The 24273-nt window shown below is 38.4% G+C and overlaps 2 protein-coding genes across 4 annotated transcripts in view; one reads left to right on the top strand and one right to left on the bottom strand.

Annotated features, from left to right (window-relative positions):
• Positions 1–23892, bottom strand: part of METTL8 (methyltransferase 8, tRNA N3-cytidine) — a 120121-nt gene extending 96229 nt beyond the window's left edge. For both annotated transcript variants that reach the window (XM_074215725.1, XM_074215724.1), the window contains exon 1: positions 23607–23892. The gene's annotated coding sequence lies outside the window, so the exon portion shown is untranslated. The remainder of the gene's footprint in view (positions 1–23606) is intronic.
• DCAF17 (DDB1 and CUL4 associated factor 17) overlaps positions 23643–24273 on the top strand; it is a 38045-nt gene continuing 37414 nt past the window's right edge. Inside the window, exon 1 of one of the 2 annotated variants that reach the window (XM_074215723.1) lies at positions 23643–23825. The gene's annotated coding sequence lies outside the window, so the exon portion shown is untranslated. Of the gene's footprint in view, positions 23826–23985; positions 24092–24273 lie in introns of those variants that run through there. The other variant, XM_074215722.1, reaches the window with a different exon arrangement.

Below are 24273 nucleotides of genomic sequence, written 5' to 3'. Positions count from 1 at the left end.
AATTTTCTAACCATCTATTCCCTCTGTCCCCTGTAATGCTATTTTCTGACAAAATCAAAAAGTACTTCAAAAACATAAAAAGCAATAAAACAAAACTCACTGATTTAAAAGTATTCATATTTGAAAAAGCTAATCCCAAATGCTAGAAACTCCCCCTCCCCCATAGTTTGCAGTTACTGCAGAAAAACTGGAAAAAAAAAACCCACTCCAAAAACAAATCTTAAAACTTTGGAGAGACTACGATATATCCCAAGTAAGAACAGAATGAATGTTTGTATGAAAAGCCAAATCAATGAAGGGGACTTATTGATTTGACCAACATTTAGAGCAAAAATCCTTAATTCCAAATGTCTCACATTACTTGAAGATGTTCCCTCTATTTGGCCTGATGTTTAATCAATTCAAGATTTTAAAAGACTAACGAGTATTTTCCTTTAAAAATGAAAATACCTCCAGGAAGAAAATTCTGGAACTTTAAGTATTTCACAGTTATTGTAAATAAACTCTCCAAAGAGCTTTCCTCCAAGTTGACATCAGTGAGATAATGAGAGTTGTTCATGGGGGAAGTGTGAAGGAATTTGGGAGCATTCACTTTTCTTATGGAATTGAGCTGGATCATGACTTAAATTACTGAAGTGATTGGTTTCTCGCCTGGGATGTTGGGCACTTTGTAAGTGCTAAAAGAACTGACCTGCCTAGAGTCTTGAAAGTCTAATCAAAAGGTCTTTAAATATTATTACAAATGGCATTAACATATTGCTTTAAAGTTTTCAGAATATTTCACACAGATTATACCATAAAGAGTGCAAAATGGAGAAACTATATCAATCAAATAGCATTAGTTACTAAGTACCTACTACTATGTGTAATGTGCTAAGCAATAAGGATAACAAAGAAAGGTAAAAAACAGTTCCAGCTCCCAAGGAGTTCACAACCTTTTAGGAAAGATGGCATACAAACAATTATGTATAAACAAGTTATAGACATGCTAACAATCAAGCTAGACACTACAGAAAGAAGCTACACTATGGGAAGGATAGGAGTAGAGATACTCAGATGTTCATGGGGCACAAAAACCCTGGCAAATTAACAACAATAAACTTTCTAACTTCCAAATGCACAAAGTCTGGTAATAAGCAAGATAAAATAGAGCAATTAACATAAGGAGGAAAATTTAACATCACAAGTATTATTGAAATAGTACAGCAGAACTTTCAGCTGAAATAGGGCTCTGAAACAGAGTGCTTAAAAAATAAAAAGATTACAAAAAAAAGGAGAAAGGCACAAGGCAGCATTATCCAATGAGGAGACATACCCCTCTAGGAACCATGAAGTCCATAATAGAGAACATTTAGGTAACAATCAATGGAAAGAAAATAAATATTATCTTCAAAGTATACCATAGCTTTCCTTGAGAGAAAGGAGGTTCTTTGAGTTTGTTTCTTCATTTTACAATTGAAATAATACCTATAGTCCCTTCCTCACAGCATTGTTGGGAGATTCAGATGAGATAAGAATAAGGTAACCCAAAAGTCTTAGAAGTCTTAGTGCAGTTTTGAGCTTTAACTGAATTAAGAATTTTGGGACATCCTGCATATGTAGACATACCCTTCAGGCTTAAAGTGCAGCATGCCTCTATAAACAAAGGCATTTAATTATAAATGTTAGCAATATTATTAGATAGGGAGTTGGGGGGAGGGGAGATGACAAGCCTGTTAATATAAACATTAGAGAAGCTACTCATTTCTTAATTGACCTTAATTTTATTCTTTAAAAAGGTGAATGAAGGAAGCAATGGATGTGACCTCTTTTCTGAGATTTGATTCTGATGTACAAGAAGAAACTGTCTCCTGGAGTCTTTTGGAAACATTTGGGGCAATTGACCACTCCACCTAAATTTGTAACAGAGACAAAGGAGATAACTGAGAATAGTTTAACACATACTCAAGCGTTTTAGAAGAGGACTTAAACAGATTCAGAAAAGGAAAGGAAAAATCTCATGGGTTAAAATTACACAAGGGAAGTCAACTCAAGAGAGAGATGAGAAATTTTGAAAAGAGTAATTCTGAAGACAGGATTTCTATCAGGAAGAAAAACAGGAAATTGGCATAAGAGTCCCATGTGGGTACACAGAGAATTTATCAACCAACTTAGATTTTTTTAAAAAGCCACCTAAAGGGGAGCAGCTGGGTCATGCATTGGATAGAGCACCAGCCCTGGAGTCAGGAGGATCTAAGTTCAAATCCAACCTTAGACACTTAATAATTACCTAGCTGTGTGGTCTTGGGAAAATCACTTAACTCCATTGCCTTGCAAAAACTTAAAATTAAAAAAAAAAAAGACACTTAAAGGAGATTAAAAGCATGGGTAGGTAACAGAGGCACTGTTCTAAGGGAAGTGACAAAAATGGTAAAAGATCATAAGTTAATGCTGGCAAGGAAAGTAAAGGGCAACAAAAAAAGGGGTTTCAGTTATATTGGGGGGAAAAAGGAAGATCCAAAAAGGGTTGAAGAGTACTGTTCAGGTTGGTTGGAACAATTATTAATAATGTTAGAAAGAAACTGGAACTTCCAAGTTATTATCTGACTTCTCTTTTACACTAGAAATGACAGAGCAAAAATGAGTAATAAAAATTGAAATTTAAAGTGAAAAAAAAGATAGAAGATAACAAGTAATTTCCCTTAATGCAGTCAAGTCCTTAGTTACCTAGGTGATCTTAATCTGAATGTGTGTGTACTGTATATGTATATGCATATATATAGATAGATAAGTATGTATATATATTTTATATATATATACATATTCATGCAATACACAATAAAGTTATAATTCAATATAGCTGGCTTCTTCTGTAATACTATGCATTTTACATTAGTCTAAGAAAGGATCCATTGGTTTCATCACACTGTTAAGAAGCTTCCTGGCGGAGCCAAGATAGCAACATGAAGGGATCCAGTCTTAGGAGCTCTCTGATAAAAACTCATAAACTAAGGACTCTAACTAAACTTTCGAGAGACAGAACCCACAAAGGGACCCAGTGAGGCAGTTCTCCTACTCAAGGTAACCTGGAAAAGAGCAGAAAGGCTCTGCTCCCCGGGGCCAGAGGGGCTGCCTGCCAGAGTGAAAGAACTTCAGCCTCCCGGAGGCAGCCCCAGGGTGCTGGGAGCCGAGGCTCACAGCAGCAGGGGAGTCTCCTGAGCTGCACCCCAGGGAGCACCAGCACAAAGTGGGGGAACAGCGGGGGACCTCTGCCAGAGCAAGCACATGGAGCCCAGCCCTCAGGGCACACAGCCAGCAGCTTGGTCTTTCCCCAGCCCTGATCCAGGAAACAGAAGCAGGCAGAGCAGGTAAGCAGGGGCCCCCAGGGCATGAGCCCAATGAGCTGAGGGAGGGGAGTGAAGAGAGACTGCAGAGCTCTGTCCTCTGCCCCTGGAGCAGGACTCTGGGGCTCTGACCACATTCAGATCCTGATCCCAGTCTAGGCCCCGCCATAGAACAACAGGGCCCCCCCCCACCTCAGCCCCGTGGCAGAGGGGGGTGCTTACGGTCATTCACAGACCAGGAGGGAGGACAGAACCTCACACACTGAGACCCTTGTGGGAGTGTCCCAAAAGCTCAGGAAGCACCCCCAAAAAACAGGCTTAGGCTGGGAAAATGAACAAAGAAAAAAAGAGGAAGACCATTGAGAAATATTTTGCAAATGAGCCCAAGAAGGATCAAAATACTCAGTCTGAAGATGAGGAAGCACAAGCTCCTGCATCTAAAGACTCCAAGAAAAACAGAAATTGGGCTCAGGCTATGATAGAGCTCAAAAAAGACTGAAAATCAAATGAGGGAGTTAGAAGAAAAACTGGAAAAAGAAAGGAGAGAGATGCAGGAAAAACATGAAAATGAAGTCAGCAGCTTAGTCAAGGAAATCCAAAAAAATGCTGAAGAAAATAGCATGCTAAAAAACAGCTTAGGTCAAATGGATAAAACATTTCAAAAAGTTATTGAGGAGAAGAATGCTTTAAAAAGCAAAATTGGCCAGATGGAAAAAGGGATAAGAAAACTCTCTGAGGAGAATAAATCCTTCAGACAAAGAATAGAATTCAGGGAGATTGATGAATTTACCAGAAATCAGGAATCAATACTTCAAAACCAAAAAAATGAAAAAATTAGAAGAAAATATGAACCATCTCATTGAAAAAACAACTGATATGGAAAACAGACTTAGGAAAGATAATTTGAAAATTATTGGAATACCTGAAAGTCATGATCAGGAAAAGAGCCTTGACATCATTTTCAAAGAATTACTACAGGAAAATTGCCCTGATATTCTAGAAGCAGAGGGCAAAATAGAAATGGAGAGAATTCAACGATTCCCCAGAGAAAGAGATCCCAAAAAACCAACCCCCAGGAGTTCCAGAACTCCCAAGTCAAAGAGAAAATATTACAAGCAGCCAGAAGGACACAGTTCAAATATCGTGGAGCTGCAGTCAGGATCACACAGGACTTAACAACAGCTACATTGGAAGCTCGTAGGGCTTGGAATACAATATACCAGAAGGCAAAAGAGCTTAGAATGCAACCCAGAATGAACTACCCAGCAAGTCTGAATGTCCTCTTCCAGGGAAAAAGATGGACTTTTAATGAACCAGGGGAATTTCAAAGGTTCCTTTTGGAATGGCCAGAGCTGAACAGAAGGTTTGATCTTCAGATACAGGACTCAGGTGAAGCATGGAGATTGGAGGAGAGGGGGGAAATATGAGGGACTTAATGAGGATGAGCTGCATGTATAGAAAAATGATATTGATAATATTCATATGAATCATCTCAGTTAATAGAGCAGGTAGAGGGAGTTTTTATAGTTGAAGCACAGGAGAAAGCTGAATTCGAAGATAAAATATGGTGTAAAAATGGAGTCAATAAGAAAAAAAGGGAAATGGAATGGGAGAAAGAAAAAGGAGAGGGGGGAATAGTCCAAGCTATTTCACATAATAAGATTTTTTTTATTACAATGAGCTATTGCAATGATATGGAAGGGGGGAGGCAAGGGGGAATGAGGGAACCTTTGCTCTCATCAGAGATGGCTAGGAGAGGAAACAACAGGTATACTCAATGGGGTATAGACAACTGGAGTAAGAAGGAGGGGGGAGCAGGGGGAAGGGATGGGGATGTGAATAAAGGAGGAGAGGATGGACCATGGGGGGACAGTGGTCAGATATAACACATTTTCTTTTTTTTACTTCTTGCAAGGGGCTGGGATTGGATGGCCTGCCCAGGACCATAGGGCCAGGTGGATTCTGGGCCTAAGGGGTGGTATGGGGGCTCAGGGCTTCTTGGCCCCAGGACCAGGGATCTGTCTGCTGTGCCACTCAGCAACCCTACAGCAGAGTCAGAGTGAAAGGAGAGAGAAAATATAATACATGGTAGTGGAGAAATAAGAAAGGAGGGAGTTACGATCAGCAATGGCAACGTTGGAAAAATATGGAAGTAACTTTTGTGATGGACTTATCATAAAGAATGTGATCCACTCACGACAGAGTTGATGGTGTAGGAACAAAGACTGAAACACATTTTTTGTTATTATTATTTGGGGGGAGAGTGCAGGGCAAGTGGGGCTGGGTGGCCTGCCTGGGGCCACATAGCAGGGTGATCATTGGGTGTCCGGGGCCGGATTCGGACTCAGGTGCTCCTGGGTCAAGGGCCAATGCTCTGTCTGCCACCCAGCCACCCCTACTATTATTACTATTTTATTGTATTTTGGGTCTTTTTTTTTTCTTCTTTTCGGTTTTTGCAGGGCAGTGGGGATCGGGTGGCTTGCAATGTCACATGGCTGGGTGATTATTGGGTTTATGAGGCTGGATATGGACTCGGGTGCTCGTGGCTCCAGGGCTGACACCTCGTCCATTGCACCACCTAGCCATACCTACAATTATTACTATTATTTTTTTTATTTTAATTTTTTTTCTCCCCCCTTTACTTTTTTGCCCAAGCAAGTCTATCTATATTCATGGGGGGAGGGGTATTTTGTTTACTTGTAAACAAGCATATTTTATTAATGTAAAGAAAAACATTTGTCCAAAATGAGAAAAATAAATTTAAAAAAAAAAAGAAGCTTCCTGGCACACATAAAAAAGGTTAAGAACCATTGATTACATTCGAGAGAATTGAAAGAATTTAAAGATATCACTGTTGAGTCATTATTAGGGACCTGTAAAGGAAAATGGAAAGCCAGAGGTGCCATAGGTTTGAAGAAGGGCAAGTGTCTTAATTTTCAAAAAAAGGAAATGATATATACAAACTAATAGTGAGTTTGATTTTGATTCCTAGGAAAATTCTAGAATGTACTATTAAAGGGAAGCAAAGCTTTTCTAAACAGGCCACTCCAGACTAACCTCATTTCTTTGACTTTGTAACTAGAACAGTAAATCAAAACATTATAGATATTATTTCTTCAGATTTTAGGACATACTCAGTTGGATCTATAAAAATATATATATATATATATATATATATATATATATGATCTATATGTCTATATATAATTCAAACATTCTCTCTAATGACTCCAGTCATACTCTGTTCATACCTATCTATCTTGTGAGACTTTCAATCAGATCTTATCAAAAACTTATACTTGAGGCCTCTGTTGTTTTTTGTTATGATAGGATCAATGGGGTCTCCAGTTATTTATCTGGATAGACTAACCCTTCTCTTTCTGACATATATTCCTTGTTCTTTTTCAGAGTTTCTCAATGATCATAAGTTGCAGATTACTCATGTCTTTCCACTTTTCCTTCTGTGTAATACTCATTTTTAGGTTTTTGGAGGCATTGGTATTATACGTCTTATTGCTAAACAATATAACAGTATTAAAATGTTTGCACTGAAAATATGGACATCTACTGTCAAAGGATGTTTAGCATCAGTTAAAAAAGAGCTTTGCATTTTTCTGAAAGCCATCTAGCTCATTCTCCTTTTCCTTTTCAACTGAGTTCAGCTCATCACTCATTTGCAATATCAAACCCAGATAGATATATGTATCTCTTTACATATAAATTTATATACATTATATATACACATGTATTATATATATGTATATACATATATATATCACTACCTATCTACTAGTAGTCCATTCAAATAAATATTGAAATCTAAGCAATATTCTTCATCCATTTGTTTTTTTCTATATAGATCTCCAGACCAAACTCTTTTAAGCAACTATAGATCAGAATCAGGAGGTTCTGCAGTGTCTTAGGGTTTAAATACAATCAGCACAATGTCATTCCCCCCAAAAAAGGAGCATCTGGAGGATCTTAACATCCATGGAAAATCCATGACCTGGACGTGACCTGTAGAACTTCCTTCATCATGATGGTGACTACTTTCTTTGAGCATCCAATCTTCCTGTCTTAATACTCAATTCATATTTATTATCAGAGGGTTAGTAAACAGTTGTTTTTTCTGTAGTTATATCTTCCAAGGAATTCAGAATGATCTTGGCATATGGATGGGAGCTACATCATTGTAAAAGAGCCTTTAAAGCAATAATTTATTCTACTGAGTCAACATTTTCCCCTGCATAATCAACAAACAATAAGCATAATGAGACAAGCATTACATCTTTCAGACAATTGTGAGACAGCAAAGATGTGGCTCACTGTAAAATTTTGCTTTTGAAAGTCTGCTTGTTTCTTCCTGAAAGATGTATTCAGTTTATGTATATACAACTCTCATAAAGATTTTGGATAGATGGGAGAGTCAGCATTTAAGCCAGTAGTTGATATTTTCTTGGTCACCATTTTTGTGTGTGGCATCAGTGTAGCTAAGATTTTTCCCATGCTTTTGTTATCTTCCTGTAGATGCCTAGTGAATCAATTACACAATGCTCTCCAGCAGGAATCTCTACTCTCTATATATATTTAGTTCAATCCAGATGCTTTTCCCATCTTTGTTATCTTTAGTACCACTTTTACTTCCTCTGTGAGGGATTGTATTGTTATGTTACAAGGGTGGATATTCCACTATTTTTGATGGGGAAAACATTTTGTTGTAATAGTTCTTGTATTTTCCATTTTTCTTTTGCTCTTTCCATTTTCATCCTTGAATGCCCTTGGAAAGACCTGCTTTATGAGACAATATTGTTTATAATCATCCATTATCCTTTCTTGTAAGATTTTATAAATGTTTATGTCCTAACCCAATGTTTCTTTTGAAATGATCTCTCTTAATTTGATAAATAATCTTGGTTTTGATGCTGTAGCAATTAATTTACATTAATTTTTCAACTTCTGAATTAAACCACCCATCAGTATCAATTTCTGGTCATAACTGTTGTCCATTTCCCATTTTAAAATTTTCAATAGCTTGCTTAAATCCAGGACTAAATCTTACTTGTATACCACATCTTCTTCATTACTATTGTTCTTGTTTTGTTATATAATCTGTTCTTAGCTCCAATGAGTTGAAGGTCCTGCTGTGCACAGATGTTAACTCAGGAATGACCATATTCATGGCACTTTATTGTCAGTTAAAATGTGCTCAATGCCATTCTTTGTGATAATATTTGATGTCTTTAATTCTTTTTTTAAAGAAAGCATGGTTTCCATTTTCTTTTTTTCATAATATGACCATGGAAGGGTTCTTTTTTTTTTTAAGGTTTTTGCAAGGCAAACGGGGTTAAGTGGCTCGCCCAAGGCCACACTGCTAGGTAATTATTAAGTGTCTGAGACCAGATTTGAACCCAGGTACTCCTGACTCCAGGGCCGGCGCTTTATCCACTACGCCACCTAGCCACCCCTGGAAGGGTTCTTTATAATCTACAAGACTTTTGTCTTAATTCATTTCTTTATATATATTTCTCTCCATCTTTACTTTTTTCCATCTTTGAATGAAATCACCAAATATGAGAGTGCATATTAATTTGATCTGTAATTCTTATAAGGATTCAAGTTTTTCTTAGAATTTTTACAACCATTTTGTCATGGTGGTTCTTGTAGCTTTGGGACATATAATAAAACTTACACTGCCAACTCTTCTCTTTGCCTCTCCAAAGAACACCTATAAGTCACCCGTCCATTTGGCCACAACATCATTCATTCTTTTGGTTACTTTTATAGCAAGAATGTCCAGATGAAGGGACAGCTAGGTGGCGCAGTGGATAAAGCGCCGGCCCTGGAGTCAGGAGTACCTGGGTTCAAATCTGGTCTCAGACACTTAATAATTACCTAGCTGTGTGGCCTTGGGCGAGCCACTTAATCCCGTTTGCCTTGCAAAAAAAAAATGTCCAGATGATATGATACAACACTTCCATTGTACATCCATCCATTAGTCAGAGAATAAGGCTCTCACATTTAAATTATAAAGTTCATTGCCAGTCTTTTTAAAAACTGTGTGATCATTTGAACCCTCTGCTCCCTTCCCACCACTCTGTCACAGTCACTATAAAAGTACAGTACTAAGAGGCATTTAACAATTTTTTTCTTTGTTTCCTTGGTTGCCATTGCCAAAAGAATTGCATCATCAGTTGACCAGACTACCAGTGATGTGCCTCTCTGTCATTAGCTATACTGGTGCTCCTAAGAGAAATTCAGTCTTTTTCCAGGACCTTACTCAAAGCTTCCAACACAGTTTGTGCACTGACAAATCTTTGAGGATCCAAGATCAGGAGATTAGGATATTATTAGAGCTATAGTTAAACCTTAATTTTGGAGGTGTAAGACATTTGATAAAATCCTTTAATGCCATTTTTCTGACAAGAAAGATGCAAGCTATAAAATAGAATGGAAACTGGCTTTAGAATCAGTTAAATAGGGGGCGGCTAGGTGGCACAGTGGATAAAGCCCTGGCCCTGGAGTCAGGAATAGCTGGGTTCAAATCCAGTCTCAGACACTTAATAATTACCTAGCTGTGTGGCCTTGGGCGAGCCACTTAACACCATTTGCCTTGCAAAAATCTAAAAAAAAAAAAAAAAAAAAAAAATCAGTTAAATAGTCAGGCCTTTTAACCAATCAGGTTTGATATCAACTGGGACTAAGTAACTAAGTAGTCAACTGGAAAGAGGGCAGGGTCCAGAACCAGGAAGATTTTCTGACTTCAAATCTGGCCTCAGAAATTTATTAGCTGTGTGATTCTAGGCAATTTAATTAATCCTGTTTGTCTGTTTTATCATCTGAAGAATGAACTGGAGAAGGAAACAGCAAATCATTTCAGTACCCATGCCAAAAAAAAGAAAATTAAAAGGGTCCACAAAAAGTTGGACAAGACTGAACAACAACAGCAAAACATAACTGGGAGGCTGACTGTAAAGGAGTACTCTGTACACAGTATTTTCCAAACATAAAGTGCTATATAAATGACAATTTTTTAGTGTTATCTTGGTCAACAATATGAGAGTTACCACATTCAAGAATACAAACAAGCCCAAGTCAAACAACATATGCAATATTATGCTCAGTCCTGAGGTTCAATTTTAGGAAAGATTAATAATCAGGAAAGCTTCCAAACTCAAGTGACTAGGATCATGCCTTTTGAAGACTAGCTGAGGAACAGGGTTTGGTTAGAAGAGAAATCTTGGTATATGTATATATTGTAGTTAAAGGATTCTCCTGCAGAAGGGAATTTATATTCATTCTGCTAGGTCCTGGAGGGCAGAGCCAAGGATAAAGAACAAAAAGCTATAGAAAGACTTTAAATTTAGCCTTGATTAGTAAGAGTAGGGGGAGCTTTCTAAAAATCATAGCTATTCAAAAATCAAATGGGGACCTTGGGACATAATGAGTTCCCATTCACTAGTAGTCTTCAAGTAATAGCAGAACAGTTGAGTATATTACAAGGAGGTGTCTTGTTCAGGTACTTTGAGTTCCTTTCTCATATTGAGATTCTTTAATCACCTCCTTTATTTCTCAAAGTAGAGCTACTACAGTGGGTAGTTCAAGGAAGTATAAATTCTTTGGGAACTGGGTTTAGGGAATAAGGTAGGAGAACAGAATTAAGAGGAAGACCCAAAAATGTAGGAATCAAAGAAGAATCAACTATTTCAAAACTGTCTGCATCAAAGGATCACAAATTTAAGCCAGAACAGCCTTTAAAGGTCATCTGATTCAATCCTATTTTTTCTTTTCTTTTTCTTTTTTTTTAACTTGTGATTTTTCTTTTTGTTTTTTTTTATTTTTTTTTTGTAAGGCAATGGGGTTAAACAAATGACGTGCCCAAAGTCATACAGTTAGGCAATTACTGAGGCCAGGTTTAAACTCAAGTCCTCCTGACTCCAGGGCTGTTGCTCTATCGATTGTGCCACCTAGCTGCCTCTCTTTTTTTTTAAACAAATAAGGGCATGGGGTCCAGAGATGTTAAGTCACATGGTCAAAGTCACATAGCTAACAGCAGCGCTGGAATTTGAATTCTTCTCTTTGATAAAACCTCTTATTCTCAAAACCCATTACTCGGGGTAATATTTATTCTCTTCTTTAAGCTAGTTACTTTATGAGTTAAATAGGTTTTTGTGGACTGATCTGGGAACTGAACCATGCTTAACATTGCTCCCAAGGAAAAATACATTCTCAGTTTTGGATATCTGACTTAACAGCAGGCTTTTGTTAACACAGACTAAGTAGGTCATAAAAATTAGCAAAAATTCAGAGCCTGAAGGAAATTAAGCAGGGTTAAAAAAAAAAATCAGGAAGAATTCATATATATACATATATATATATACATATATATATATGTATATATATGGAAACTCAAACCAGCAACAGTGGCCTCATACATCTTTTATATTCTTGACTATGAGATGTCTTTTTTTTTAAAGATTTTTTTAGTAAGGCAAACGGGGTTAAGTGGCTTGCCCAAGGCCACACAGCTAGGTAATTATTAAGTGTCTGAGACTGGATTTGAACCCAGGCACTCCTGACTCCAGGGCCAGTGCTTTATCCACTGCCCCACCTAGCCACCCCTATGAGATGTCTTGTTGCTGTGATGTCAGTGGAATGGAAAAGCCTTGTGAAGCCATTCCTCAACTGACAAATGGTCAAAGGATATGCAAAGGTAATTTACAGATGAGGAAATCAAAACGATCCATAGTCATGAAAAATTGCTCTAAATCACTACTTATTAGAGAAATGCAAATTAAAGCATCTCTGAGGTACCAACTCACACCTCTCAGACTGGCCAATATGCCCAGAAAGGACAATGATCAATGTTGGAAGGGATATGGAAAATCTGGGACACATACATGGTTGGTGGAGTTGTGAACTCATCCAACCTTTCTGGAGGGCAATTTGGAATTATACCCAAAGGGCAACAAAAATGTGCAATACCACTACCTGGTCTATACCCTGAAGAGATTATAAAAAAGGGTAAAAATATCACTTGTACAAAAATATTCATAGCAGCCCTTGTTGGTGGTGGCAAAGAACTAGAAACTAAATGAATGTCCTTCAATTGGAGAATGGCTTAACAAACTGTGGTATATATATATATGTCATAGAACACTATTGTTTGATTAGAAACCAGGAGGGATGAGAATTCAGGAAGCCTGGAGGGATTTGCATGAACTGATGCTGAGTGAGATGAGCAGAACCAGAAGAACATTGTACACCCTAACAGCAACATGGGATGACGGTCAACCTTAATGGACTTGCTCATTCCATCAGTGTAACAATCAGGCACAATTTTGGAGTATCTGTGATGGAGAATAGCATCTGTATCCAGGGAAAGAATTGTGGAGTTTGAACAAAGACTAAAGACCAAAGACCATTAACTTTAATTAAAAAAAAAAAAAACAGGGGTGGCTAAGTGAATACAGTGGATAGAACACCAGCCCTGGAGTCAGGAGTGCATAAATTCAAATCCAGCCTCAGACACTTAATTGCTCAGCTGTGTGACCTTGGGCAAGTCACTTAACCCCATTATCTTATTGGGGAAAAAAGAAAAGAAAAAAATTTAATTTAATTTAAAAAAATATTATCTATTTATGTAATTTTGCTATCTCTTATACTTTATGTTTCTTCCCTAAGGATATGATTTCTCTCATCACATTCAACTTGGATCAATGTATACCATGGAAACAATGGTAAAGACTAACAAACTGCCTTCTGTGGGAAGTGGGGGGGGGGGAGGGAAGCAAGATTAGGAGAAAAATTGTAAAAATTCAAAATAAATAAAATCTTTTAAAAAAAGAAAAAAAAGAAAAGGTTTGTGAACATCTAGTGGGGCAACAAGCAATTGAAGGGAAATAATTTTTTAAAACTTTGTGAAAAAAAAGAAAAACAAAAAAAACTTTGTGAAAGATAAGAAAATACTTAAGTACCTGTGTAGCCTTCAAGGCTCTGAGACCTGTGTTATCAAAACTGGAGTGCTCCCCTGGAGTCTTAGAGTAGAGACCTGAGAAGCTCAAGGGAACAGAAGCAGGATGCATGGTTCTAAAGTGCTCAAACCAGGAAAGCTCAGGTCCAGGAGCTATGATGTCCCCAACACTCAGTTTTTTAAAAGAGGTCAAAAAGGGTCTCTGAATACTTTGAACTTCAGGGATCCAAGAAGTTCAATCCTGGAAAGTAGAATTTAGCACAGAACCCATATGACCTAGGGTAATAACCAAGCAAGGAAGGACCTGGCACAAAACTCAATTCAGGAAATAAAGATGGAAAGAAAATTAAATAAAAAAAAACATCCCCAAGAATAAAGCATTGTTGCAAATATAGTACCATAACAATTGCAAGCAAAAACATAAGGGGAAAAAAAGGGAGATTACATGAAGACCTAGAAAAAATGAAACAAAAGACTTTTATGAAAATAAATGTGGAAAAAAATTGGAAGGAGAATACATAGATTAGAAAATTGCAAATCTTACTTAGAAAATAGAATCTGTGAAAACCAGAAAAGAGGAACAAAAACTAGAATCTATATTTTTTAATCAAAGATACAATATTTCAAGAAATTATAAATGAAAGTTACCAGATCTATTACAACTAGAGAGGAAAGTCAAAATAGAAAGAACCCATAAATCATCTCCTGAAAGGAATGTCACAGACAAAAATCTAGAGCTCTAGTATCAAAGCAAAAATACTACAAGAATCCAGGACAGAATAGTACAAGTTCCAAGGAGTTACAATCAGTATCAACTAAAACCTGGCAGCTTCTATTTTAAATGAGATAAGAATTTGGTATACAATACTAAAAAAAGGTAAAAGATATAGGCTTATAAGCATGAACAACTTACCTTGAAAAGAGGAGTATAATGCTACAGGGAAAAAAATAATTTTTAATTGAATAGAGAACTTGAGAGAATTTCTAATAAAAAAAAAGATTAGAAGTGATCAGGAACTTTAAAATACAAGCTCAAAAATCCAGGAAAACTCAAAAAGATAAACTGATTTGAGCAATTGGAAGGAAGTATATGATGGTGCAGTGTTAACATCCTATGGAGAAAAAAGAAATGTGTCCCTTCATAAACTTAAAGTCTTCAAAAGGTATTTAAGATGGTAAATAACAAAAACAAAGGTACTAGGAATGGACTGGTTATATTATGAAGGTTTGAAGAAGATGGGGAAAAAAGAAAGGAGAAAGACACTAGTATAAAAAGAGAAAGGAGGGGCAGCTAGTTGGCTACTAGGTGGGTGGTACATTGGATAGAGCACCAGCCCTGGAGTCAGGAGTACCCAAGTTCAAAAGGAGACTCAAACACTTAATAATTACCTAGCTGTGTGGCCTTGGGCCAGCTACTTAACTCCACTGCCTTGCAAAAAGAGAGAGAGAGAGAGAGAGAGAGAGAGAGAGAGAGAGAGAGAGAGAAAGAGAAAGAGAAAGGAAGGGGCTGAATCTTGAAGGCAATACAGGAGAATAAACACAGAGAAATGGACAGTAGGCATCAGATAAAAGCTTCCTCTTTTCTTAAATGAACAAAATAGAGTTACACACAGACACAGACACCACATACACACACACACACACACACACACACACACTAAAAATATCTCAAATTCAACAGGAAAACAACATAGAACCGGATAGAGTTTAAGAGGAAGAATAATATCAAGGAGGGAATAATTACAAATTACTTGATCCTTAAGGATGGGGGGGGAGAAAAGAACTAGAATTTAAAAGAATACCTTACAGTGCTTCTCTGGACAACTGGGGTATGGATGAATGAATTATGGTATATGAATATAATAAAAAAATTAATAGATCATAAGCAATGACGAGACATTATTGCAGAGAATTCAGGGTAATATTTAAACCAGCATAACAAGAGATATAAGAACAACAAAAATAAAGAAAAATAAAGTTAAAGACTTAAAAGCTCTGATTAAAGTCATATCTCCAGAGGAACTATAGTGAAACATGTTAGTGATTCCTTAACAGAAAGGTGACAGACACAAAGTGTAAAAACAGCAAGCAGTTTTGAATATGGCTATTAAGTGGGCTCATTTGTTTACAAAGGTTTTTCCACCTTCCTTTAAGTTAATGGAGGGAGGTGGTCAGGGGAACAGGGATAGCAATATGGATGACATTTAAATAAGAAAGCTATTGTAATATTTTTCAAGTGGTCAAGAGAACAGAAAAAAGCTTAAAAGGAAACACATAAGTAGGGTAGTTTTGAAAATAACATTAAAATTTATTATAGACTTTTTTTAAGTAAGCAGATTGTAATGAAGATTCATGGTTTCATATAGAACATTTTTTGTGTGTTCTGTCTATATGGAAATGATTGTTTTTTAGATTGTTTAAATTTAGACTAAAAACAAAATATAAAGAAAGTACTGGGAACTTAGAACCAGCATGAAAATAATTTAGATCTTATTTTTAAAAAAGGCTTCAACATTATCAAACCTCATTTCCTGTAGGGTAAGCGTTCTTAAGCTTTTTTTTATATACAATGGACCACTTTGGCAATCTGGTCAATTCTATGGATTCCTCACAATAATATTTTTAAATGCTAAAATAAACCAATTATAATTACAACCATCAAAATATTAATTAAAAACAAATTCACATAATCTCTAACTAAGGATTTCTGCATAAAAGTAAATAGAAAAATGGAAAGGAAATGTACAAAAATATCTACAAAAATAATCTAACTTCTAGAATTATGCAGTCATCAGAAGTAGAGGAAAAATGAGTTTTGATTCTAAACAATGAGGAAAGCAGTGTAACACTAATACATACAATTTCTTTCTTTTTATTTTCTTGCTTACAATTGTAATTCAGACATAAGTTATAATCCTTTTCTTTTCTTTATTGTTATAATACTATCCTTACCAGCAAAATGCTATAAGCAAGGGATGTACTCAAGCAGACATTCAGTTAAAATAGTTAATCTTTTATGTTAAACCTTCTCCATTCTTTATATTGACTCTGTTTTAGTTTGGAATGCAACCCTATCTAAATGAAAGTCTAAATTATCTTACCAGGCCCTCCAGGCATCAATTCCCTGAGACTACCTAGTGTAAACAAATACCCTCCCAGTCAAGCTGACTTCTTCCTAAGATTAAATCAAAACCCTAAACCCCTCCAGACATGTACAGGGAAACAACCTCTAGTCCCCAGTTAAGCCCTGCCTTAGTTCTTTCCCAGTACCACCTACCAGTCCCCTAACTCATCACTCGAAAGTGTCCTGAAGAGTCAGTCTGCCCTCTCCAAACAACTGAGCTATTCAGACAACCCAGCCACTACCCTGAAGCTGTGCTCCCCTTCTTCATGCCGTCCAACTTCCTTCTGCTATTCATGGTGGCTAGCTCCTTCTCCAGTTATTTTACTTCATTATTTCCACTAAAACTACTTTCTTTTACCTTGGTGGTCCTTAAAAAGTTCTGTGAATTAATATGTAACTTTTATTTTGCAATAGCTTATGAATTAAAATTTAGGAACTTTTCTTACACTCCTGAGTCCGAGTACTTTGAGATTTCTTCACTGATAAATGAATCCCCATTTATCCATGCAAGCCCTCCTCCCCTGAGCAGTTCTCTGTGCTACCTTAATAAGAATTTGAAATCATACTTGAACTCCCATCCTCCTGCCTCCAGGACCAGTGCTCTATCCACTGTGCCACCTAGCTGCCTCTCTGACATAGTTTCAAATCTTCTCTCTAAATATATAAATCCCCATGGCATATTCCTTTGCTCTGATGCCTTTATTAGAAGTTGAGCTTAATTTATGGTTGAGCTTAACTTCATTCATCCCCTTCCCTTCTCTCCAGGAAACTTTGTTTCTTTTATGCTACCCTTCTCCCCATCTTCATCTTTAATTTTTCCTTTAACCTATTGCAGTGCTGTCCAAACTTGTAAGCCTCAGTGTGATTGTATGAAGCCCGCCTATGGATTTACTAAATGCTTTAGTAAATGAAGCCAAAGCCAAGCTACTGTAGAGTCCTCAATAAAATGGCAAATCAAAATATACTGTCTATTTCGATAAAACTTTTTATTTTTTTTTATTTTTTTAGGCAGTGAGACTGTGACTTGCCCAACATCACACAGCTAGATAATTATTAAGTGTCTGAGGCTGATTGCTCTATGTACTGCACCACCTAGCTGCCCTTCCATAACACTTTTAAAAGTAAGGTTAGACAGCCCTGACCTATTAGATCCTTTCTTGCCACCTACAAACATGCAAAACTCTCCTCCAAACTTAAAAAAATCTTTCACTCGATGCTAACATCCCTTCAAGAGACCTTCCTATATCTTTTCTTTCAACAGTCAAATTGCTAGAAAAAGTCATTTAGATACCTTGCTTTCACATTTTTCCTCTTTCACTCACTTCTCAACTCCTGGCCCCTAACCTTAACTAAGACTATTCCTTTCAAAATTATTAATAATCTTTTAAATGCCACTCTTAGGGCTTTTTCTCAGTCTTAATCTATTCTCTCACCCAAAGGATTTTGTGACTACCTTGTTCTTCAGTCAATTAGTATCTGGTCACTCCTCAGTCTCCTTTGCTGGATCATCTATATTCACACTGTTATTTAGAGTATCTGCCCAAATTCTGGGTTGGTCTATTTTCTCTTCTTTCTCTTTATACCAACACTCAGTTACAGATATCTCCAAGTAGTTGAATTCTAAAACACTGTATGTGGTTCTAATTCCTCTCCTCAGCGTCTATCCCACATCATCAACTGCCTCTTGTACATCTCTGGATGTCTATTCTGGTTCCACATCTTAAATTCAATATATTCCAAATAAATCTCATATACCTCCCCCCAAAATACTCCTCCAAGTCTTCCTATTTCCATTGAGGTTACTATAATTCAGTAACGAATGTTGATGCCACCTAAAAATGTAAATTTTAATCTGTTTTTTTCTCTCTAATAGCAAAATTAATATCTTCATTGTATCAAGTTGCTGGATGACAATGACATCCAGAAGAAGGAAGATTCACATGCTTTGTGGAGGTTTTTAGCAAAACTGATACCCCACTCCTTTAATGAAATGTCTGATATTGAACTCCCCCACTCCTTTCTGAGTGGCCCTCCCAGGATGGTCAAGCCAGAAGCAGCTTTTTCAGATTCTGCCTTCTGATAGTGAAATTAAGAATTCCTTGCCAAAACTCCATTTTGTTTTTCTAGTCAGGACCCTCTGTACCCACTTAAAGAAATTTAATGAGCATTTATGCTAACCTAATCCTTTTAAGACTAAATTCATGTCTCTTATTAGACCAAACTTTAGAGGTTAACACCATGTTTAATTTAATTCTTTATAAAGGTCAAACTCATGGAAGTCATTACCCAATACCAGAGACTTTGGAATCATCCTCAACTCTTCACTTTTCCTTCCCCCCCCCCCCCATAGCCAATCAGTTGCCAAGTCTCCTCAATTCAGTCTCTAAATCATCTCTCACATATTCAGATGTCTACTACCCTATTTCAGGTCCTCCTGAACTATTAGAAAAACCTAACAGATCTCCCAGCCTCGATTCTTCCTCTCTCCAAACTACCAAAATAACTTCCCTAAAGCACAAATCTGATTATGCTGAAGATGTTTTGGGATCTTCCTAGTTCCTCCAAGATAAAATACAAACTCCTCTAACTGCCCTTGAAAGTTTTTCATAATTTGTATCCAGACAGTCTTTCTGAGTGGGTTTCACATTGCTACCCTCCAATACACTATGTATTCCAGTCAAAACAGTCTATTTGCTATTCCCAATACTATACTCAATATTCCTTTTTCAACTTCCATGGGTTTGTGCAGACTATCCCTGAAATGAACTCCTTTCTCTTTGCCACATCTTAAAATCCGTAGCTTGCTTCAAGGTTTACCTCAGGTACTACTTCCTATGAGAAGCATTTCCTGACTCCCTTTTTTGTTAATACTCTTCCTCTTCAAATTATTTTGCACTTGCTTTTGTTTGTAAATATTTTATTCCTCAGTAGATATTTTGGGGTTGCAACTATTTTCTGTTTTTTTTTTCTTTTCCCCCTTTTCTTCCCTTCAAATTCAATTCTTTGGAGACAATGGTATTGCATAACTCACAATCACAGAATATGGCTGGAAGAATACTGATATTTAAAAAAAAGTGGGTCAACATTTCAGGTAGAAGTTTGGGGGTAACTATAAGTATTGCAGATTTCCCAAAGGCAATCTAGCCCAATCTAGTTCAATTTGGGGCCAAGTTCTTTGTCTATTTGCAGAATTTGTCTAAAATACAAGGACTGTGGCTGAGTTTTATGGGTTGTTGATCAAACTGGATATCTGGACAATAAACATCCTTCATACACTTAGTTTTTCCTCTGTGGATAATTAAAACAAACTCTTTGGAGTGATTATAAATTCAATTTAGGAAGCTCTGCAGTTTTTCAGGACTAGATACAATCAGCACAATGTCACTGGCAAACCAGAAAATCTGGATGGAGAGTTCACTGAACACCCAGTACACAGCCTAAGTCTAGGTGGCTCACAGTTTAGTCTTTGCTGGTTTAGAATAAATGTAAATAGCAATTGTTTTTTATTTGGCATAAAAACCCTGAGAGACTTCCCTTCTCAGATTGATATTTTCATGAAGGCAATTCCATTCATTTTTTTGTCTCAATTTTTATTTAGACCTTAGTCAGGAACAGGCTAGCCTCAGGCAACTGAGACTGGTAAAAACCTTAATGTAGAAAGGGCAAAGACACCCACTGTTGTCGTGGATACCACAGTTACCTTGATTTGGTCTTGCCCCTTGGACTTCTGGATGTCTCTGAAAGAAAGAATGAAGCTGATGACTTTACACAGTTCTGCCTCACTTAAATTCAATTCACCTGAAAGTCAAGCTATTACCCTCAGGGTTGGTTCTATTGGTCCTTTTTGAAAATGAAGGACTAACAACTTCATGCAATAGTGAACCTAATTCTCATTCAGAAAGCTCTACTTCTCAGACTTCACCTAGAACTTTCCTAGTGTGATCAAAACCACTACCTAATGTCATTCTAAATATGCTCTTTTTACCTTAGGCATTTAGCAAGCATTTAAGTGCTTTCTCTAGATCCAGGAATGTGCTGTTACAGATACAAAAATGAAACAGTTATCAGTCCTTGAGGAACTTTGCAATATAACCAGGAGAGAAAATATGAGCACATAGAAATAGATAAATACACATATATAGGTATTTGTATAATACAATTTAAATGTGAAATAGAAACGGGGAGGAGGGAAGAAGGAGACTAGCAGATTCAGGAACTGGTCAAAGTTTCATTTATAAGGATTCACTTGAGCTAAAGAAAACTGGGGATTCTAAAAAGTGGAAGGAGAGAATGGATTCCAAACATGGGGACAAAAGACAAGGAGATGGGAAGGAGTGTCATAAATGAGGAAGTATAAAATGGACAGTCTAGATTACAGGTGTATAGATTTGAGGGCTTCGAGATGAGTGGGACAATCTCCCTATTTTACAGCTGAGAAAATTAAAGCTAAAGGAGTTTTAAGTATTATATAACAGTAAGTGATAGAAATGAGACTTTGAATTCAGATCCTCTGATTCGAGTCAGTACTTTTTTTCCCCTTTATTTTTTTTCCTTTTACTATTTTGCCTTCCTGGACTATAATACCAAGAGAATGAAAGGAAGTAAGGTATATTAAGACTGTAAAGGTACATTGTAATGAGCTTTAAATGCTCAAAATTTTACACTTTTAACCCTAGAGGTAACAGGAAGTGTAGGAAATATCTGGAGAGACAGTCAATCAGTGAATAAGCATTTATTTTGTATCACTGTGCTAAATGCTAATCAAACCATGTTTGAGGAAAATCTCAAATTTCCACCCTCTCTATTCTTCCAGGTCTTTCCATAAACACCTTTATGACTGACAGCTTCTCATCATCAGATCCTGGGCTCCAGAGTAGATGGGGTAAATACAGTAAAAAAAGAAAGCTTGATTTGGAGAGGATTAGAGTTTGAATCCCATTGTCACATGAAATTGAATAGTTGAGGAAATTTGAGGTCTAGAGGGCCGCTGTTAAATAACAGTAGTCTTCTAGGTGATGGATTTCCTCATCTATTCAATGAAGAGTTCAGACTAGATGACCTCTGAGGGGCCTTTCTACCTCTAAGTCTCTGACCAGATGATCCCACTCAAGTTGGACCCCCCCCCCCACCAAGGGCAGTCATTTCAAGTCTATTCCCATGATTAAACTAGAACAATCCCTAAGGTTTCAATTAACTACTATCTCACAACTGTGAGGATCATAGGATCTTCACAACTCTCAAAGTAGTACAAGTAGAACCACCATTTCGATTTTACAAATGTAATTAATTAAGACTCAGAGAGATTAAGTGATTTTCCTACCTAAGAAGGTACTACTACTTTTAAGTGAAAGATGTAGAACTGGAACCCAGCACTTAATTCCAAACATGGTGAATGTTTCTGCCACTCCACGCTCCTCTGTTATACTGCATTGAAAATCCTCAGTTCTAAGTAACCCCAAAATGATTCCAAATATAGGAAAAAGTCAGATTACTGTGCTAATGGTAAAACAATCAAACCTCAGTTCTGAGTTTATTGATGTCCAGCAGTTCTTTTCATTCTTTTGTGGATTCGCCACCCTCCTGGGCCTCCAACAGGTGCTAGCTAAGTGACCCTGGGCAAGTCACTTAATCCTCTTTACCTCACTTCCTTATTTGTAAAATGAGTTGGAAAAGGAAATGAAAAATTTCTCCAGTTTCTTTTTATCAAGGAGATCCAAATACGATCAAGAAGAGTCAGAACTGCCTTAAATATGACTGAACAACTACAAAAAATCTTTAACCTGCAGCCCATCATACTCTCCTTCCCTTTATAACTTCCCTCCTCCCTTAGAGGGATGGGAGTAAGGAGATAGTCAAATACCATTTTAGCTCTTAATTTTATTCCTTTCTACTTGTTCCATTAGCTCTAGTTAATCCACCTCCAGCCTTAGTCTTCTTTCCTTTTCCTTCGGTCAGGATCAAGTCTCTTCATTCTCCCCTTAACATCTTCCTCATTCCTTCAGTGATTCTCTGTCCTTTGTTCTCTTAAAGCCCTTTGGCTTACACTTCTCCTTTATTTGGCACCTAGAATTTGTGTATCTTACTCCACCTTCTGTCTCTCTATGTAGAGAAGGCTGTAGAGAGAAGACTCGGGTTTCAATCTCAGTTCTGTCACTTGTGACCTTGAACAAATTCTCTGCACCTCAATTTCTGAGTGAGGGTTTATGCCAAATGAACATTAAAGTATCTTGCAACACAAAGTTGGACCACTACCCTATCTTCCAACATAAATCTATGATTCTATTATTTAGTAGATTGTGAACTCCTTGGGAGCAGGAATTTTTTTTTTTTACCTCTCTTTGTATCCCCAGGCCTTAGTAAAGAGTGTTTAACGCGATAAACTTGATTGATTGGCAGCCCTAAATGCATACAATACCCTGGATCCAGGACTCCACTTAAGCACCATGTTCTTCTGGAAGGCTTTCCCGGCCTCCAAATACTAGCATCCTGCCTCTCAAACTATGTTGCGTTTAATAACTCTGCAAATATATTAGTCTTTATTCATTTTTATATTGATTTTTTTTATATACTTGCTATTTCCACTGGAAGGAAAGCTCTTTGAGAATAGGGATTATTGCCTGGAGGGATTTGCATGAAACTGATGCTGAGATGAGCAGAAGCAGAAAAACACTGTACAGCAACATGGAGGTGATGATCCACCCTCCGACCAACAATCAGGGACAATTTGGGGCTGTCTGTGAAGGAGAATACCACTGTATCCAGAGAAACAACTGTGGAGTCTGAACAAAGACCAAGGACTATTCCCTTTAATTTAGGAAAAAACCTGATACCTTATTGTCTGATGTTGCTATCTCTTATACTTCCTTAAGGATATGATTTCACTCAATTTGGATCAATGTACACCACGGAAACATGGAGACCGACAGATTGCCTTCTGCGGGGGGGGGAAATTGTAAAACTCAAAATAACAAATAAAACCTTTGATGAGACACTAGGGATTGCTTCATGCTTTACAGACAGGTGCACCCGAGTGGCCGCGTTCCGCGCGGGGCGGCAGGGTCCGTCCCGCAGCGTGGCTTAGCGGCGCAGGTTAGTGGGCGGAGGCGGAGGCGGACGCGGCGGAGCGGAGCGCGGCGCGGCGCACGGGGACGGGGCGCCGCGCGGCGCACGGGGACGGGGCGCAACCTACCTTGACGCGCCGCGGCTCTCCGGTCCCACAAGCCACGCCCTCCTGGCCCAGGGCGAGCGCGGGAGTCGGGACGCGGCGCCCCGCCCGAGCCGGGAGCTGAGCAGGGGCGGAGACGGGACGGGACGCGGCGCACCGGCGCAGCCCCGCACCTGCTGCCACCTGCGTAGGTGGCAAACCGGGCCAGCGCGGGTCCCACGCCTAGCGGGCCCGAGGGGCAAGGTAAGCGTGGGCCCTCCGGCGGGGCGGGGACGAGGGCCTCTTTGCGCCCGGAGCCTGACGGGAAATGTAGTCCGGAAGTCTTTCCCAGAAACTACATTTCCCGGGAGAGCCGGCGGCGCCGGGAGGTCGAAGGTGAGGAGGCGGCCTCTTTTTGTTCTCCTCCGGCTGCCCGGGGCGGCGTGGGGGAGGGGAAGCCGTTCGGACTTGGAGCTCCTTCTACTCCTCCGGCTCCTAGCCAGGGCCGCGGGGCCCGTGGCCGCCAGCAAGTGGGTCTCCTTCCTCCGCGCCCCAGTGCCAAGCACGGGTTAACCGAATAGATCCCCATCTTGCGCCCCCCCATGCCACCCCGCTAGGAGAGCCGCGGGTGGGGGAGGGGAGGGGCAGAGGGCCGCTTCCCCGGGGTGGGGGCGGGGAGGGCCCTGGGCCCCCGGGAACGACGGCCCCCTCT

The sequence above is a fragment of the Macrotis lagotis genome, chromosome 1, assembly GCF_037893015.1.
Source record: "Macrotis lagotis isolate mMagLag1 chromosome 1, bilby.v1.9.chrom.fasta, whole genome shotgun sequence".
Taxonomy (NCBI): domain Eukaryota; kingdom Metazoa; phylum Chordata; class Mammalia; order Peramelemorphia; family Peramelidae; genus Macrotis; species Macrotis lagotis.
The sequence above is the reverse complement of the archived record's forward strand: the minus strand, read 5'-3'. Positions and strand labels throughout refer to the sequence as shown.